The sequence below is a fragment of the Acinonyx jubatus genome, chromosome B3 (genome assembly GCF_027475565.1).
Source record: "Acinonyx jubatus isolate Ajub_Pintada_27869175 chromosome B3, VMU_Ajub_asm_v1.0, whole genome shotgun sequence".
Classification (NCBI taxonomy): domain Eukaryota; kingdom Metazoa; phylum Chordata; class Mammalia; order Carnivora; family Felidae; genus Acinonyx; species Acinonyx jubatus.
In genome coordinates this window covers 56,241,825-56,260,688 of record NC_069386.1, presented here as the reverse complement: position 1 = coordinate 56,260,688, position 18,864 = coordinate 56,241,825, and the positions used below count along the sequence as shown (strand labels likewise).

The window sequence follows — 18,864 nt, the reverse complement described above, 5'->3', positions numbered from 1 at the left end:
CTTTTCTCAGCAGGGACCCATGGATCTCACAATTGCTCAAAATTTCATGAGTGGTCCAGTTACATGTAGAAGGTACTCCAAGAGATAAGTATGAGACCTTCATCAGTAGAATAATTTTAATCATAGCTTTACTAAATTCTAATTGGACCCACTGGACTTAATTTAAGGAGTCACAGTGAACTAATTCCAATGTAGTGTTACGTCTAAAATATCAGCACAATGTTGCATGAAAACAAAAATGTGTGTTTGTGTGTGTGTGTGTGTGTGTGTGTGTGTGTGTGTGTCTGGTATGTTTTATGTGAATAGTGGGGTAGGGGAAGGGATGTGGGATCAGAGCGGTGGACTGGAAACATTATTTTAATCTTGCCTTCATACCATCAGAGAAAGGTCTTGGTGCTGCCCTTTAAGAAAGACATAAGAGTAGATAAAGGGGAGGGTAACTAAATAAAAGTAAGATAAACAGGTTGTCATACTAATAAAACCAGATTCTGAGATGGAAAGAAACTTAGGGGTTAGCTACTACAACTTTCTAACCCACATGGAATGCCATTTCCATCATCATCAGGAAGTATCAACTATCCTCAAAAGGCTAGATCAGAAGATTATCATTCTCATTTTGCAAAGACGGAGACCAAGGGGAAAGGCATAAAAACTATTAACAAGAGAATGGTATGGATAGAGTAAACACAGATTCAGTCACCTAATAGCAGAATATCTGATTTAAAGTGACTTCTTGAACCCAAGAGATAGGTGTGTGCTTGTGACATTTAGATTGGCAGGTATGGAATGTGAATCAAACTTCTTGTCATGAGACCTGGACTTATTTGTTATTTATTTATTTAAAATTTGTTTTAAGTTTTATTTATTTATTTATTTTGAGAGAGAGAGAGAGAGAGAGAGAGAGAGAGAGAGAGAGAGAGAATGAATGAGCAGGGGAGGGGCAGAGAGAGGGAGAGAGAGAGGGAGAGAGAGAATCCCAAACAGGCTCCACACTGTCAGTGTGGTGCCTGACATGCGGCTCAAACTCATAAACCATGAGATCTTGACCTGAGCCCAAGTCAAGAGTTGGCTGCTTAAGTGACTGAGCCACCCAGGTGCCCCATGAGACCTGTATTTGAATCCAGGCTCCATTATTAGCTAGCTATGTAGCACTGAGCTGTACATGTGACTTGCCATTTGGAAAATGAAGGGGTAGAACTCAATGATTCCAAATTCGTTTCCAGCAACAAATTACATAATCTTAAAGAAAATATTTACTTCTGACAGTGGATCAGAAATTACCCTAAGGTCATATTGACTAAAAATAAGAACAGTTTTTAGGAATGTGGATCTCAAGCTATTATATTTTCCTCTACTAAAAATTATGTCATTATTGTGTTTTCCCCATAGGCCTGCTCAACATCTTCTCTAAGCCCTGTATTTCTCTTTATAAGATCAACTTGCTTATTCCAGGACCCTCCCACAGACTCATTGTTGGGTTAGCATTCACTAAGATAATACCAAAGCCATTGCATACCTTGTATAGGTTATGCACTGCACAAGAGCACCCACTCAAAGTAGCAAGTGGGGGCTGCAAACAGTGTGCCTCTGTGTGTATCTACCCAAAAGCAAGCATACCTTTTTCTAATTCACTCTAAGGTGCAGTATGGGCTTTGGGTGTTCTGGGAGGTGGGATTCACCCATTGGTTCCACAATCTGAACCTGATCAGGCCTGAAACTATGAACACTATGAACATCAACACTATGAACATCCATACCCCAATGTTCAACATGTATTAAAAAACTAATTACAAGGAACTTTCTCTGTGGGGCTAAAGAGGGGGCTCAAAAAGGAATGATACATATCCGTTCCACTTAAGGGGCAAAACATTCTAGGCAGTTCAGATTACACTTTTGCATCCACCTATTTTGTTGCAATACAGCACATTATCATGAGGGCACACATTTTTTAAACAAAAGTTATTGACAGAAATTTCCTCAGGGCTAACTTGCACTGAATCCCTGCTGAATGATCTCAAAGGACTAACACAAATTACATACATTGCATTAGGCCTGGGTATGCATACTACAGTCAGAAGCATATTCACAGGAAAATCTCATTGAAGCACTTGTTGATATTACTTCTCCCTCATGAAGAATTTGATACATTTCTGTAGATACTCAGCAACCTATCTGTGGTTTGGGGGGCAAATGTGGTGTGTTAGGTTTCCCTAGCATTTCACAGAAAATGCAAATTGTCCAAGCTCCCTTCCAAATCAAATCAGACTGAAAATGGCTCCCATAGCTCTCCCTTCAACCATAAGATGTTCCCATTAGTGTCAATTAATGCTGAGACCTTGGCATTCTGTATGCATGATTCATTAGTGAGAACCCTCATTTACAGCCGAGAAAGCAATGCAATGGAACAGCTGTAGTAATTTCTCACTTCCTGTACACAGACCCATGCCCTGCAAGCTGCTGACCTCTCACCATAGAGAAGCTCCCCTCCCTCTGGCCTATGACAGTGTGTGCTCCAGGAACAGTGGACAATGGCCACAATGATGGCGAAATCCTGCCCAATATTGCAGCTTCCATGCTTACTTAAGACAAATGTGAGAGAGACTGTGACTTTAACCCTCCCTCCTCAAATGAAATTCCTAATTCAATTAAGGATGGTACAGAGAAGCCGAGACCTCTATTACTCTGCAGCACATTGATTTTCTACAAGGTACCCACTTCATCGACACCCTCTAAATCTGTAGAATATCCTGCAAGTCTTATTATTAACATGACTCCAGTAATCAAAATGGCTCAACTAATTTATGACTCTGCTCTGCATCAGAGATGCTGGTTTTTACAATCTCTATCGACACATATTTAATTTTGCCTGAATATTTTATTGGTATGACTTCAGATACGATAGTAATTTATTAAGTGGTAACAGATAAGTCACCATTTTTTCTTTTCCTATCCAGCTGCTTCTTTCCTATTCTCCAGGCAAACAAAAGTACAAACAAGAAGAGGCTGGGATGCTGAGTGACAGTCTTTCAAACCTGCCCGTCAGAAGAGTAGGGAGAGTCCCCCCAAGTCTAAGAAGCCAAGCAACAGTAATGCTCTTCAAAATGAGAAAGGGGCTCTCTCTGCCTTTGAGGGAAAAACACTCAAGACCCAGCAATCTCTTTCATCCATGAACTTGGCAAGCATCTTTCTGCCTATTCCTACTCTTCCTGCTCCTAGAAGAAAGCAATGAGACACTCAGCCCTGCTTTGCTTAAAGCAGAATTAAATTCTAAACAAAAAATATTTGGGTTTTAATTTTCATTTTCATTTATTTCAAGTGGGAGTTGGGAAATATAATTTTGTACTTCCTACAAACAGTAGTGTAAGTAACTTTGAAGGGGGACATGTTTATGCCATTTAGGAGAATCAATTGTTGTTCAAGCACTGTCAAGTCTTTTAGAAATAGTACATTTGATCAATATCCCAGCAGAGCTATTAACAAGCATGTGACCTCAGACAAACCCCTAAACCTCTATAGGCCTCAGTCTGCTCATCTGTAAAATGAGAGCTTTAGATTAGATTTTCTCTATGGATGCTTATAGCTCTAGGAGACCATGATTCTATATGTTAATTGCAAATGATTCTTACCTGGGTGATAAAAATCAGTGGCCCAAAATACTCTTGGAATGAAGGCTGTCTTCAGCTCGTTTTTTTTTTTTTTCTCCTGGACAAAGATGGAAATAGCAATCATTACCTGGGGCCTTGGGGGCTACTTGCTTGTAGTCAGGCTTCCCAAAAAGTTGAGATGCATTAATTGGCTATCTTCTGGGTCTAAATCTGCTTCTAAATTGATTGGGGATTTTACATTTTCCCTATGAGATCCAGCAATGGCTAGGTACTGAAAAGAAGTTATAGTTAAACAAGAAGATATAGTTCTGCTCCCTGGAGGGCTCTAACTAGAACAAGCCTCAGCCCTCCTCAAGCCTCTGCTAATTTTCTAGAGGATAGAGAGACCAAAAATTACCCAGGCGAGTTGGACATTTCCGATAAGTTTAAATAAACTAGGGCAGAATTTCATATATGTCATTGAGTCCAGATGATGCTAAGTAAACTGTATTAACTATTAAGATGTATCATTAACCATTTGTACTCAGTACAGCTGAAGTTAGCCATGAGGCTATATACTTTTTATGTTGGCAACTTGTCGTTTATTTTAAATATATATTAATACCTGGAAGGATTCAGTGGCTAGAATGCTTTTTATTTTCTATAAGGCTGTGTAGTCAGATTAAGCAAAGGTTAATAATCTCAGTTTGTTCTTTTCAGAGTGAAGCAAAAGACCATGAGCTTGTGGACAGAAGCTTCACAGGGTTAAGTGAGTCCTTAAAAACTTCTCTTGCAGAAGATGATGGAATTTTGGCTTTATTCCCTCAATGGCTGTATCTGTGGAATAAGTGCGATAATTTCATTTCTTGTGCAAATTATTCAGCTAACCCTTCATACAGAATTATAGCTCACATTAAAAATGTGTACTGTTTCCCAGAGCCTTTTCCTCTCTTGTTTTAATATGAAACAATTGAGAGTTATATCAGCGCATTGGGAAAGAATTATTATCCTTGTCAACATCCTTAGGGGGCCTGATTAATAGAAGAACCACTTCCTCCTGACTAATGACAGTACAGGCTGCAGAAGCCTTCCCCAAACAATTGTGTAATTCAAGCTCTTTGTATCTGTGTTTTTGACAGACTGGTCAATACTGCCTGCTGAAGAAAAGTATTTCTCTCAATTTCAATCACAACGTAACCTCTAAGGAAGTTCTCAAGTCTGATAAGTAGGCTAGACTTAAAACATCAGACTCACCTGTGACACTCTTGCCTCAATAGAGATGTTGAATACCAAAGAGGAAGCTTAAACAAGGGAATCTGGAGTATGAATGACAGCAAAAGGTCATATATTGTAGCACAGGAAGACAGCCAGGTGAATAGTAAAAATCTTAAGTTCTTTTACATGATATAATACAGGAAATAATAAAAGTTATCATGTATTGAATATTTACCAAAGTCACAAAATCTTCTAAGTGCTTTTAATATATTAACTAATTTAATTCCTGAAATAAACCTTATAAGGTAGTTGATAGGACTATAATATGTAAAAAGTTTTCTCTCATAATTATTTTACTCGATGTTGTTTTGCTTGCATTTTCCTACATCTTTTTTTTTTTAATTTGATTTTTAAAAGCTAATGACATGCTATCATTTTGGTAATCTGTGACTCTGTTAATTCATTCCAATATTGCAGACTTGGCTTAGAAATTCTCCTTTTTAAAGAAAGAGCAGAGAAAATTTAGAAGATATAGCAGAGGATAGGTAAGTGATGAGTACAAATTTTGTTGCGTGGTTTCTCAGTGGTTTCAATTGTATCAGTGTTTTTTCTTCGATAGATCTTCAGTTATGTTTGTGACGGCGCCACAATCGCACCTGTTATGGGCGTATTGTGCCCCCTACCCTCACCAAAATTACTCTGTTGAAGTGTTAACCCTCAACCTCAGGATATGACTATATATGGAGACAGGGTCTTCAAAGATGTGACTCAGTTAAAGAGGCCCTGAGGGTGGGCCCTAATCCAATCTGACTGATATCCTTATAAGAAGAAATTTGAACATGGAGGCAGACCCCAAAGGCACATGAACCTACATGGAGGAAAAACCATGGGAAGAGGCAGTGAGTGGCCATCTGCAAGCCAAAGAGCATTACTGCGGAAGAAACAAAGCCTGCTGGCACTTTGATCTCAGACTTCCAGCCCCTAGTACTGTTGGAAAATAAGTTTCAGTTGTTTAAGCTCCCCAGTCTGTGGTACCGTTATGCAGCCCAAACAGACTAATACAGTGCCAGGGAACAAAAATACAGGTGTTAGCTATTTTCAACTTAGCCATTTCCCCTTTACTCGGCTCAAATAAATTTGCATTGAGGATGAAAACAGGTCTTAATAAGCCCTTATGACACGTATCTTGAAAGTGCTCAAAGTTACAGACCTAAACCCTATTTCCATAGGTAATTTACCCTGGTTATTTAGTAACAAGGCTGAAAGCCCATGGGGAGTGTCTAGCAGAAGAAAGGTGATTTTTACAGACCTGTCTACATGGCATGCAGTGTTGTTTAATCCTAGGAACAACCGGACATTGTAGCATCCCATGGCCATGGACACCTTTGGGTCCATCCATAGTGTAGCTCAGGGCAGAGACGGCATGAAGAATAACCTTTCAATAGCCCTGCCTTTCTATGGCAGAGATGGATCTTGAAGCAACTTCTCCTGATGCCCATGCCCACTGAAAAAAAGATTTTTTTTCCAACGCACAGGCTTAAACAATTTTAGAAAACTCTGGCATTTAGGTATTTACTAAATATAATATTTAGTGCACTAGGGATCTGAAATAGTATTGACACTTAATTGAACTTAATTTGTTTTCTTCTAAAGGGCTCCAAAGCCCAAAATTACTGAAATGTGTCATCTTGCCACATTAATATGCTGGATAGTCCTTATGCATCCTGGAAAATGAGGCCTATTTTTAAATAGTATCTTTTAAATATTTGACACAACCTTTATGACAGTGACTTGATTAAAAACTCACAAGAGATAAAAGCATATGCTATCATTTTTAAGCACAGAAGAGATACAGTCAATCTCATGTTCGCACATACGCACGCGCGCGCACACACACACACACACACACACACACTCACACATACACATTCCCTCAGACACCATGGTTGGTTACCCATTGGGGAGTTTAATCACTTTCAACATTGAGAAATATTTTCTTATATAGCTGATCTTAATCTCCAATGCAGCAGTTTATCTATTTCTTCCTTTTAGGTCCTCAGTACAAAGAAGGAACAGCTGGTCCCAATTCCTTTTATGTCAGGTTTTCACATACTGGGGGACTTAAAGTGGTGAAATAGGTCATGCCTGTCGATTACAATAGCCGAGTTGAATTTTATATAACCTTGATTCGTTTAGCTCCCTATACCTGGGAAATAGAGAAGAGGGGAGTAGCTGGTGTTTGGCAGGATTTCATACATTGCCCATAATCATCTCTTTCAACCAAAATTTGTCCTCATCAGATTTGTCCTAATGCTGTACTAAAATGTCTAGGGAAAAACACATTGATCAAATCTTGTCTGCTGTGATTAAAGAAAACTTGTGAAAAGGAGATGATCGAGTCTCTTGGACTCTTCCTGTTTTGTTTATGTTTTGTTAAATATGTGTTAAACACTTGCTAAACACATTTAGTTAAACATTAGTGACCCTCATGATTCTTGTGATTGTGAGAGCTTAGAGCAGCCCTCTAGTTGGTAACAATTATCACACTTAAAATTGGTCAAACACTATTCTGGATGTTTCTTGAGGGTGCTTTTGGTTGAGATTAATAATGAAATCTGTAGAATGAGTGAAGTAGATTGTCCTCCCTAATGTGTGTAGGCCTCATCCAATCAAGCGAAGGCTTGAACAGAACAAAAAGACTGACCATCCCCTGAATAAGATAGAATTCTTCCTGCTAACTGCCTGCACACCTTAGCCATTTCCCTGCCTTCAGACTTTAACTTGAGCTCTCAAGCTCAAGATCTCAAGATCAAGTCTTGAGCCTGCTGCTCTTCAGAGAGGAACTACACCTTCAACTCTCCTGGTTCTCAGGCCTTTGACTTGGACTGGAACTAAGCCATTAGCTCTCCTGAGTTTCCACCTGACAATTTACACTCCGGATCTTGGGATTTACTTGTCTCTAGAATAGCATGCACCAGTTCCCTATAATTATCACCAACTTGATTCCTGAACCAATGAATCCTGACTATGGGAGAAACAGCACCCTGTATTGATTATGTATGTGCAAAGCACATACAGCCTTCTGGAGAACCTTGCCCCATCCCTGCAGGGTATTGCCACCTAGCTGGTGCTGTAAACGAGCCTTCAACAGGCCATTCCACCATTATTTAAAGCCAGGCTGCTTTAGGATGATGGGGAACATGTAACATCAGTGTTTGGAGCATGGATCCACTCAGTAAATGGGCTGGAGTAACACTTAAAGGAGGAATATGTTGCCTCCAAAATCCAAAGGGGTCTTCTAGGTATTATGCTTTCTTGTTGTTGTTGTTGTTGTTGTTGTTGTTGTTGTTGGAGGGACCAGATGCAACAACTGTTTTTGTTTTTTTTTTTTTTTTTTTTTTTTTTTTAAGAGGAAGAGAGAGATTGTATGAGCATGGGAGAGGGACAGAAAGAAAGAGAATCTCAAGCAGGCTCTGTGCTGAGTGCAGAGCCTGACACAGGGTTCAATCCCATGACCCTGTACTTGATCCCAGGACTCTGGGATCATGACCTGAGTGGAAATTAAGAGTCAGATGCTCAACCCACTGAGCCAATCAGGCGCTTCCAGATGCAACAACTTATCCTTCACGTTAAAAGGAATATCTCAACATGCTCCACAGCAAGAAATTCCACTGAGATATAAGGCCCCTAAATTTTTGTTGGGTTTATGCAACCTCTGACATGCAAATATCTTACCAATAAGTCTAGAGTCATGGCTACTTCTTCCTCAGTCAAATCAATATAATGGACCAGTGTGATATCTCATGGAAGGGAAAAACAATCAAGATTCTTGTGAACTAAATTATGACACACAGCTGAGAAGCTGGTATACCCCTGAGGTAGGACAGTAAGTGTATATTGCTGGCCTAGCCAGCTGAAAGCAAACTGCTTCTGATGGTCCTTACTAACTGGTATAATGTTAAAAAAGCATTTGCCAGATCATTAGCTACATGTCAGGTACTCGGGGATGTATTAATTTGTTCAAGAAATAAAACCACATCTGGTACAGCAGCTGTAATTGGAGTCACCATCTGATTAAGCTTACGACAATCTACAGCTATTCTCGAAAATGCATTCAGCTAGGTGAGCTGAATGAGGGTGTGGTGGGAATTACCACCCCTATTCTAATGATGGAAGTAATCTCTGTAATCCTTTTAGGAATAGACTATTGCTTTCAGTTTACTATATTCCTAGGTAGAGGCATTCTAGTAGTTTCCACTTGACGTTTCCCAAGATAGCCCTCACTGGATGAGTTAGGGAACCAATGTGGGGATTTTGCCATCTGATGAGCATATCTATTCTAATTATGTATTCTGTAACTGGGGAAAAAACTGCAGAATGAATGAGTTCACAGACCCACTGGCCCCACTGTGAAATGGACCAGAGCTAAAATTCCATTGATCACCTGACCTCTGCAAGTTCTTACTCTGACTGGTAGATCTCAGTAGTGTTTTCGATTCTTCTGGAATTAATGTCAGTTCAGAGCCAGTTTCCAGGCATCTCTAAAAGATCTGATTATGTCTTTTTCTCCAATGTACAGTTACACCCATGAGAGGCTGTAAGGGCCTCTGGAGAAGACTGGGAGAAAGAGTAGCATCATAAATTTTTGGCAATGAACATAAATTCTTCCTTAAGGGAGCTTGGCCTCCCCTTCATTCAAGGTTCAAATCTGGGAATTGACTGAGGAGCCATGATTCTGTATTTTTATGATTCAGATTAGACTTTTCTTCACTTGACCTAGAACTTTTCTTCTTATACAGATCAAATAAGAATTTAGTAGGCTTCTTATCTATTTTATTCTGTTAACACCATGATGGACGAGTCAACCCCATGAGTCTGCATGAGTCAGACTACTCTGATTGCTGCTTTGACCCTGCTGTCCATTAAGATAAGCACACTCACCTTTCCTTTAGTGCTGCCACTTGGCTCCTGCCACCCCATGATCCAATTCGTCCCATTGCATTTAAGTTTCACAATTCAGCAACTGCAGTTTGGCATCGTAAGGTCTGGCCTACAGAGAAGATCAATCACAAAGCTCTTCAAAGATGCTGGGACTCCCTCCCAAATTTATTTCTCACAGTCTTGTAAAACATTGGTCTTCTAGACCCTCCCAGGGTGGATGAATATGTCTAAAATGACAAATTCTCGCTAACATTCCAATCTCCATGAGCTTTTGCATCTCTACCTCTACATTACACCAAGGCAAGTCTGACATTTCAAACTTGTTTGCTGTGGGAACTTTTTAGTCCACATATCAGCCAACCAACCAACCAAACTGTTAGAGCACTTTCTAATTCCCTGAGATGCAGTATCAGATGCAGAATCTCTGCTTAGTGAGCCCATATCAGTAAATTCTGAGGGATCCAACTTTATGTTCCTTCTACCATTATCTGACACCCTTATTGTCCAGTCCCACACATGTTCTCCAATTTCTGTCTAAGTTAGAAAACTCAAGTAGTTCTTTTGGAACGTAGTGCACCTCCTCACAGGCCACACTTTGTACCTCACCTTTTAGGGATCTGTTGAGACTTTAGTGTTGTTAGGTCTAGAAGCAAAGAAGGGTGGTGGGGCCCATCCCAAGGAAAATTAGCATTATTTTGCATGGAAACTACCACAGGGGAGGCCATTACTGTTTCCTCAGGCAATGCAGAGTTAATCTCCTCCTATTGGGTGGAAAGGCTACTTCCACTGGCAAAGAAAACTCCTCAGAATGTAGGGCTCAATGTCTCCAGCTTTATCAGTCTTCTCACATATCCCCATGATAACCCTTAGGATCCCATTCCTTCCCAATCAGTACCCTCACTTTAACAGCAGACACCCTTGTATTATAATCCAGCCAGTTGTAGGATGAGATTCTGGTTTTGATTCTCAGCAATTTCAGCCCTCAACTACAGGAGATAAGGATCTCCTTCAGGGAACACAGAGACTTTCAGGTCATTTGTACATTTGAGCTGGGAATTTGAATGCCTGACCTCATCCTTTTCTTTCACTGCATTGTCCAACAACATTAGGAACAGTAAGATAATCTCATTATATTTGTTAGTTTGATCAAAATGTTTAAAAGAATCATATGCAAAGAGATCCATATCCTTGCTTCTTATAAGTGGATAATTAGGAATATCCAGTGGCGGTATTTGTGTGTCTGTATTGCCAGATCACACCATGGACTATCAATGTTCTCATCACTACTGGAAATAATCTTCAAATTTAATCAGGCTAGAGAGCGAATTCCAGAAACCCCAGAACCAATTTAGAAAACTCATCCATAAAACAATCTCTCTCTAGAACTACTGTCTCTGTACCAAGATCTCACTAACGAATTCTATGAAATACTTAGGGAAAAAATTAAATTATCTTAGTTAATAAAGGAGGAGAAAATATTTCCAAACTAATCTGATGAGGCCATCATAATTCTGATAAGAAAACCTGACAAAGGCATTACCAATTATAGAGCAATAACTCTCATAAGTATAGTGTAAATATCCCTAACAAAACATTAGCAAAGCAAATGCAGTAATTTCTAAAAATGATAATGCACCGTGGCTAAGTGGTATTTATTCACGTAATTCACGAGTGTTTTAACATTTAAAGTTCAATTGGTGAAAGCTACTATAGTGTCAAATGAAGGAAGAAAAGCACTGATGTGTTGAACATCATTGTTTTAATATATAAAGCCAAAACATGTGACTAATTGTAAAATCCATTCATGACATAGAAAAAGAAATTCTCTTAGCAAGCTTGGAATAAAAGAAATTCTCTTGGCAAGCTTGAAAAAAGACATCTATGAAAAATCTACAACTTGCATCATACCTAATATTACTAAGATTGGGATTTATGTATGGTCTGCTGTTATCACTTGTAGTCAACATTTTATTGCAGGACTTGGCCATTGTAATAAGTGAAGAAAAAATAAAACACATATGGATTGGAATGGAATTAGTTAAATCATCCCTATTCAAAGATAACATGACTACTTTTGGTAGGAAAAAAAAAGAACTAAGGAATTAACAGCAATAAAATCTTCTCAAACCAATAAGTGAGGTTCATAATACCTGATGATACAAGATCAATGTACAAAAAACAATTATATTTATCCATACTATGAGTCAACAATTGGAAAAGAAAATTTTAAAAATTCATTTTATAATTATATAAAAATACTCATAAAGTAAATAGGAATACATTTTTTAAGTCATGCAAAACTTCCATTTTTAAAACCACAGAACATTAATGGGAGAAATGGGGAGACATATCCATAGCTTGAGAGACCTAATATGTTTAAGAGTCCATTTCCCCAAAATTAATCTATAGGCTGAATCTAATCTCAATAAGAATCACAACATTCTTATCATTCTTATCACAACATTCTTATCTATTCTAGCTTATCAGTTAGATAAGCCTGTACTAAAATTTATATGAATATACAAAGGGCCTAGAATTTTCAAAAACAATCTTGAAAAATAAAAAGAATAAATGTTGGAAGGCTTGCACTACCAGACTTCAAGACTTATTATAAGTTATATTGATCAAGACAGTATGTCATTATCATAAAGATAGACAAATAAATCAATAGAATAGGAGAGAGGATCCAAATGAGCCCACATTAATATAGAAAATTGACTTGCAAGAAAGGTGACAAATAACTTCAATGAGGAAAGAACAGTCTTCTCAACAAATAGTCCCAGGACAAATAAATATTCATATGGAAACAAAAAATAATTCATACCATACACAAAAATTAGTTTGTACTGCACGATAGACCTAAACACAAAAATTAAATTGATAAGGCTTTTAGAAGACAGTGCACATGTGGCTCAGTTAGTTAAGCATCCAACTCTTGACTTCAGCTCAGGTCATGCTCTCACGGTTCATGAGTTTGAGTGGAGCCTGCTTGGGATTCTCTCTCCCTCTCTCTCTGCCCCTCCCCTGCTTGTGCTCTCTCTCTCTCCCCCCCCCCCCCCAGAATAAATAAAAACAAACTAAAAAAAAATAATATGCAAGAATATTTTTATCATAATTAAAAACATTAAGAACATGGATAGGCAAGCTGTAATATCAGAGAAAAGTTTTCAAAAATATACATTCATAAAACATATTTGACAAAGGACTTGTATCCAGAATATATTCAGAGTTCCCATAACTCAATAACAAAATAAAAGTAAATCTAATAAAAATATGGGCAAAAATGTGAACAGACACATCACAAATTAAGTAATACAAATGGCCGATAAATATATAAAACGGTATTCAGCATGATTAAAATCAGCAAAATGCAAACAAAAATGACAAATTACTAAATATCCAGTAAAGTGGCTAAAAAGTAAAAGACTAACAACATTGATATCGTAAGGACCTGGAACAACCAGAGCTCTTATGCATTGCTGATAGGTATGTAAAGTGATATGACCACTTTGAAAAAAATTGGTAGTTTCTTTTAAATTGCTTATTTTTGGACCCAGCATTCTACTTCTAGGTATTTATCTAAGAAAAATGAAAACATATGTCCGTACAAAGACTTGGACAAAAATGTTCATAGCAGCTTTAATCACAATAGTTCAAAGCTGGAAATACTCCAAATGTACATCTGCAGAAAACTGGATTAAACATGCTACTGTATGGCCATAAAACAGAATACTACTCAATAATAATGATGAAAGACTTGTTAATTCACTCAACAACATGGCGATTCTCCCAAATAATGTGCAGAACGAAAGAAGCCAGACACAAATAGTACATGTGGAATGATTCCATTTATGCTAAGCTTTAGAATAGGCAAAATTTATCTAAAGTGAGAAGAGACTCATAATACTATTTGCCTAGATTGGGGTGAAGGGTAGATGAGTGGAATGGGACACTGAAAAACTTTCTGGGGAGATAAGAATGCCCCATATTATGATATAGGTGTGGAGTGTGGGTTACTCAGTTGTATCTATGTTTTAGGATTGTACATCTATGATTTGTATAAAGTTATATGCCATTTCACGCTTCTTGGTTTCAGTTACCTGAAGTCAATGGTGGTCAGGAGCAGATGTCCTCCTGACATATTGTCAGAAGGTCAGTAGTAGCCTAACGCTTCATCACAACATCTACACCATTCACCTCACTTCCTCTCATCATGTAGGCATTTAATCATCTCATATCATCAAAAGAGGAAAAGTGAATACAGTACAATAAGATATTTTAGGAGAGACAGAAAGAACACATTTGCAAACTCAGTATTTTGCTACAACTGTTCTATTCTATTATTAGTTATTATTAATCTGTTACTGTGCCTAGTTTATAAGTTAAACTTTATCATGGGGATGTATGCAGAGGAATAAAACATAGTATCGTGTTCAGTACTATCCACGGTTTCAGGCATCCACTGCAAGCCTTGCAAAGTATTCCCTGGGAATAAACGGGGAAATTACTGTATTTTGGTATGTAAAATTTACTTTAAAAAAAGTAATTAAAATACTACTACAATTAATAATAATAATCAACTGGTAGGTACAAAATGGATGAAAATATAGAGAAAATCAGAATGGAGGAATACTGATAACTGTAGAAGCCAAATATTAATTGGTTCATGGGGTGTCAGTATTCTATTTTATTTACTTGTTAGTAAGTTTTAAATTTCCTATAATAAAAAGTTAATAATAATTTGATAGGCAATACAAACAGTAATCCTTATTATATTTTATGTAAAAAAATCGAATTGCTTACATATTATATATAAAAATAAAAGATTTTTTTAAACTTAAAAAAACAATTGGAACACATCAAAAATAAGAAGACAAACAGCTCAATTCAACAGAGGTGAAAATTTGAACGGAAACTTCCCTAAAATACACAGATGGCCAGTAAGCATGTGAAAATATGGTCAACATTATTAGTCATTAGGGAAAAGGCACATTAAAATCACAATGATAAATCACTACACACCCATCAAAATAGCTATAGCAAAAAACATCAGCAATACCTAATGCTGACAAAGGTATTGAACAACTAATGGGAATGCAAAGTTAAACGTACACTTTTCAAACTCCTTAGCAATTTCATTCCTAGATATTGACACAAGGAAAACAGAAACACATGTCCACAGAAGGACTTGTAAAAGGATGTCCATAGCAGTTTTACTCCTAATAATTAAAAAACTGGATGGGGCGCCTGGGTGGCTCAGTCAGTTAAGTGTCCCACTTTGACTTAGGTCATGATCTCATGGTTCATGAGTTTGAGCCCCACATCGGGCTCTGTGCTGACAGCTCAGAGCCTGCAGCCTGCTTTGGATTCTGTGTCTCCCTCTCTCTCTCCCCCTCCCCCACTCGTGCTCTGTCTCTCTCTCTCTCTCTCTCTCTCTCTCTCTCAAAAGTACATGAACATTAAAAAATTAAAAAAAAAACTGGAAACAAATCCAATATTTATCAACTGGAGAATGGGTAAACAAGTTTTAGAATATCCATACATTGGAAAGTGTTTCAGCAATAACAAGGATACTAATGATATTCACATCATGGCTGAATCTCAATAGCGTTGTATTAAGTAAAGGAAGCCAGAAACAAAATATCACACATTCTATAATTCTGTTCATTTGAAATTCTATGAAAGGAAAAAATAATCTAGTGATGGAAAGTAGATCAGCGATTGCCAGGGTTCAGTAGGTAGGAGGAGGAAATTGGCTGCAAAGGAGTAAATGAGAACTTGTTGGGATGAAGGAGATACTTGGTCTCGTGATTGTAGAAGCAATACTGTAGCTATATACATTTGACAAAACTCATAAAATCAGACACTTTAAAAGGGCAGATTTTGCATGTTTAAAAAAAAGTATTGGGACTGTATTTTTACATACTCAGGATCTATCTTCCATGGGAAGTTTAATTTTCTCCCTAGTACCGATTCTGACAAAATGACAAGTGTGATCGCAGAAACGACAGCAGTATAAAACCCATTAAACATGACATAGAATGGAAACTGGGCTTATGCTTTGGCACAGGCACCAAAAGTCTCAGGAAACACGAAGATCTGCTTAAACTCAGTCCTCTGTGACTCCGTCACAGTAAAACCTCCTCCCACTGGAATTGCTAACGGACGGCGTGGCTTTAAATACACAGTTCCCAAGTCAGTTCTAAGTAAAGGCTGACTTCCTACTTGCTGACAGTACCTTATGGTATCAAAGTGCTTCCGCAAGAAGTTGTTTCCTCATGCTATTTCACAGTTTTCTGTCTTTCTTCTGAGTCAGAGAAGGAGAAATAGCTCAGTTGTTGATATCTGAATGGATGAAAATGAGGCACAGAAATAACTTGTCTATATTGAGAGACAAATGAAGCTAAAAAGGCAATGATTTGACTAGTGATGGGATCAATGTACCCACAATACTTTTCGTTTCTTTTTTTTTCTTTTTAATTGTTTTAAGGATGAAAAATTCAAACAGTATCCCTGAGAATTCAGGAGATGAGTGATATTCGTGGTATTTTTAAGCTCCTAGCTGTCATTTTTTTTTTCCCTGTACCAGAGGTCATGGAATGCAAAGGGGGAAAAGGGGTGTTCTTGATTTTTCGTATATCCTCATCTACAGGAAGCTGGCAATTCCAAGCGGCTGACAGTTTCCTAACAGTGTTTACAGCCAATTAGGATATTTGGACAGCAGCGCACAGAAGATCTGACAGAGAGGATCTGGGTTGTGCCTGCTGCCAAACTCAGTGCCCACAGTCACCCTTCTCAGGCTGCTTCTCAGAGCTGTGTCCTAGCAACAGGTATTTGAGAGATAAGAATGTGTGTATTGTATCTCTGTGTTGCGGAGGGGGCGGGGAGGTGTTGAAGGGAGAAAAGGGGACACCGGAAGGCAGTGAGTTCCTGTTTTCTCTACAGTACTCAGCCAGGTACATTCACCATATTTAGTAAGTCTGACAGCCCTATGTCAGAATTTGGTGGGAAATCTCTCTCACTTTCCCTTCTTGCATCCCAGTGTTCCCCCCACTGATTCCACCTCCAGCTGAGGCAAGTGCTTTGTGGAAAATGGATTGGCAAAGGAAAGGATGTATCAAGGCAAGAAGACCTCCTGGCCATTGCAGTGAACTGGGATCAACCAATAGTGATTATGGAGATGTGAAAAAGTTGAAGATACAAGAACAATTCAGGAGGCAGAACTGAAAGGTCTTGGTGATTCAACTGGGTGTGTGAATTAGGCAAAGAATTCTTGCCTGAGCAACTGACAGACAGCAACATTTTCATGGAGCTAGAAAAACAGAAAAAAGATGCTAGCTGAGTTGGGAGTGACAGGGAAGTAGAGCCAGGTAAGGGATACATGTGAAATCCAACAGCAGTCTTCAACTGTGCAGCATACTTGTGGCCCCATGGTTTTTTGTTTGTTTATTTAATATTCTATGTGATGCTCTCCAGCCTTCTTTCTGTACACTTCCATGCCCACTTGCTTCACTTCCTCCATCCACTAACACACTTATATTTAGCTTCTTTTAGTTCCTTGAATGTTCCTTGCCCTACCTCACATCTGTCACTTTGCAAATGTCTTCCTTGCTTGAGTGCTTTTCTCCCTCCTTCTAGTCCTCTTTCCATGGCTCACTCTTCAGTTTCCCACCTAGGCCATCGTTTTCCCTGGAAGCCTTCTCTGTGCCATTCCCAACCTCCCCATGCTTACAGGAGGCAATGCTTTGAGCTACTTCTACTTCCTCCATCATAGTGCTTATCAAAGTATTGAAATTGGACCCTTAATTGTCTGTCTCATCTCTCTATTGTAAGTTCTGCCAGAGAGAAGCAATGTTTTCCTTGTCAATAAATGAGCCTAAAGAATCACAATAAAAGTTAAATACATATTAGTAGAATTGAATATTTTAAAAAGGATCTATCAAACATAAAACAAAAAACGTACAAAGGAACCCATTTCTCAGCCTTTGTATTCATTATGACATATCTTCATTTATATAAATTTATGTTTCAATTATAATTTATAATAATAATTATATATATAATATAATTATATTTGTATACTATATCTCTTATATACCTATACATATTATTATATACATATATATGCAGTTGTCTCTCCTTATCCACAGGGGATATGTTCTAAGACTCCCAGCCAATGCCTGAAACCATGGGTAGTACCAAACCCTACCTATACTGTTTTTTTACTATATATATATATATATATATATATATATAGTATATATATACTATACTTTTTACTATATATATATATATACAGTATATATATAGTATATAGTATAATACTATAGTACTATAGTATAGTATATATTATATATACTATATATACTATACTAGTATACTATATATATATAGTATATGTATATAGTATACTAGTATATATAGTATACTATATATACTATACTAGTATACTATATATATATAGTATATGTATGTAGTATACTACTATATATAGTATACTATATATAGTAGTATACTATATATATATGTATATATATATAGTATACTATATACTATATATATATATACATACTAGTATACTATATATATAGTATATATATATATATACTATATATATATAGTATATATATATATAGTATACTAGTATAGTATAGTATATATACTATATATACTCTTTTTTACTATATATAGTATATATATAGTATATATATATACTATATACATAGTATAAATATATAGTATATAGCATATATATAGTATACTAGTGTAATGTAGTATATATAGTATATATACAGTATATATACTGTTTTTTACTATATATAGTATATATACTATATATAGTATACTATATATATACTATATATATATGATATATATGTATATATATATAGTATACATATAGTATATATATATATATATATATACATATATACTATATATATATAGTAAAAACAGTATATATATATAGTATATATACTATATGTATATAGTATACATATTATATACTATACTATATACTATACTATACTATATAGTATATATACTATACTATATACATACTATATATACTATACTATATACATACTATATATACTATACTATATAGTATATACATACTATATAC

General features: G+C 37.0%; 1 long non-coding RNA gene across 2 annotated transcripts; it reads right to left on the bottom strand.

The window, feature by feature from the left end:
- Positions 1-4,214: 4,214 nt before the first annotated feature.
- Positions 4,215-16,087, bottom strand: LOC106985714 (uncharacterized). Of its 2 annotated transcripts, XR_008299790.1 has the most exons (4): positions 15,979-16,087; positions 9,741-9,849; positions 4,839-4,900; positions 4,215-4,421 (listed from the first exon to the last, which is right to left on the bottom strand). It is a non-coding gene; the product is annotated as an uncharacterized LOC106985714 (long non-coding RNA). The 2 variants fall into 2 exon arrangements; XR_003423404.2 differs by lacking the exon at positions 4,839-4,900.
- Positions 16,088-18,864: the final 2,777 nt, after the last annotated feature.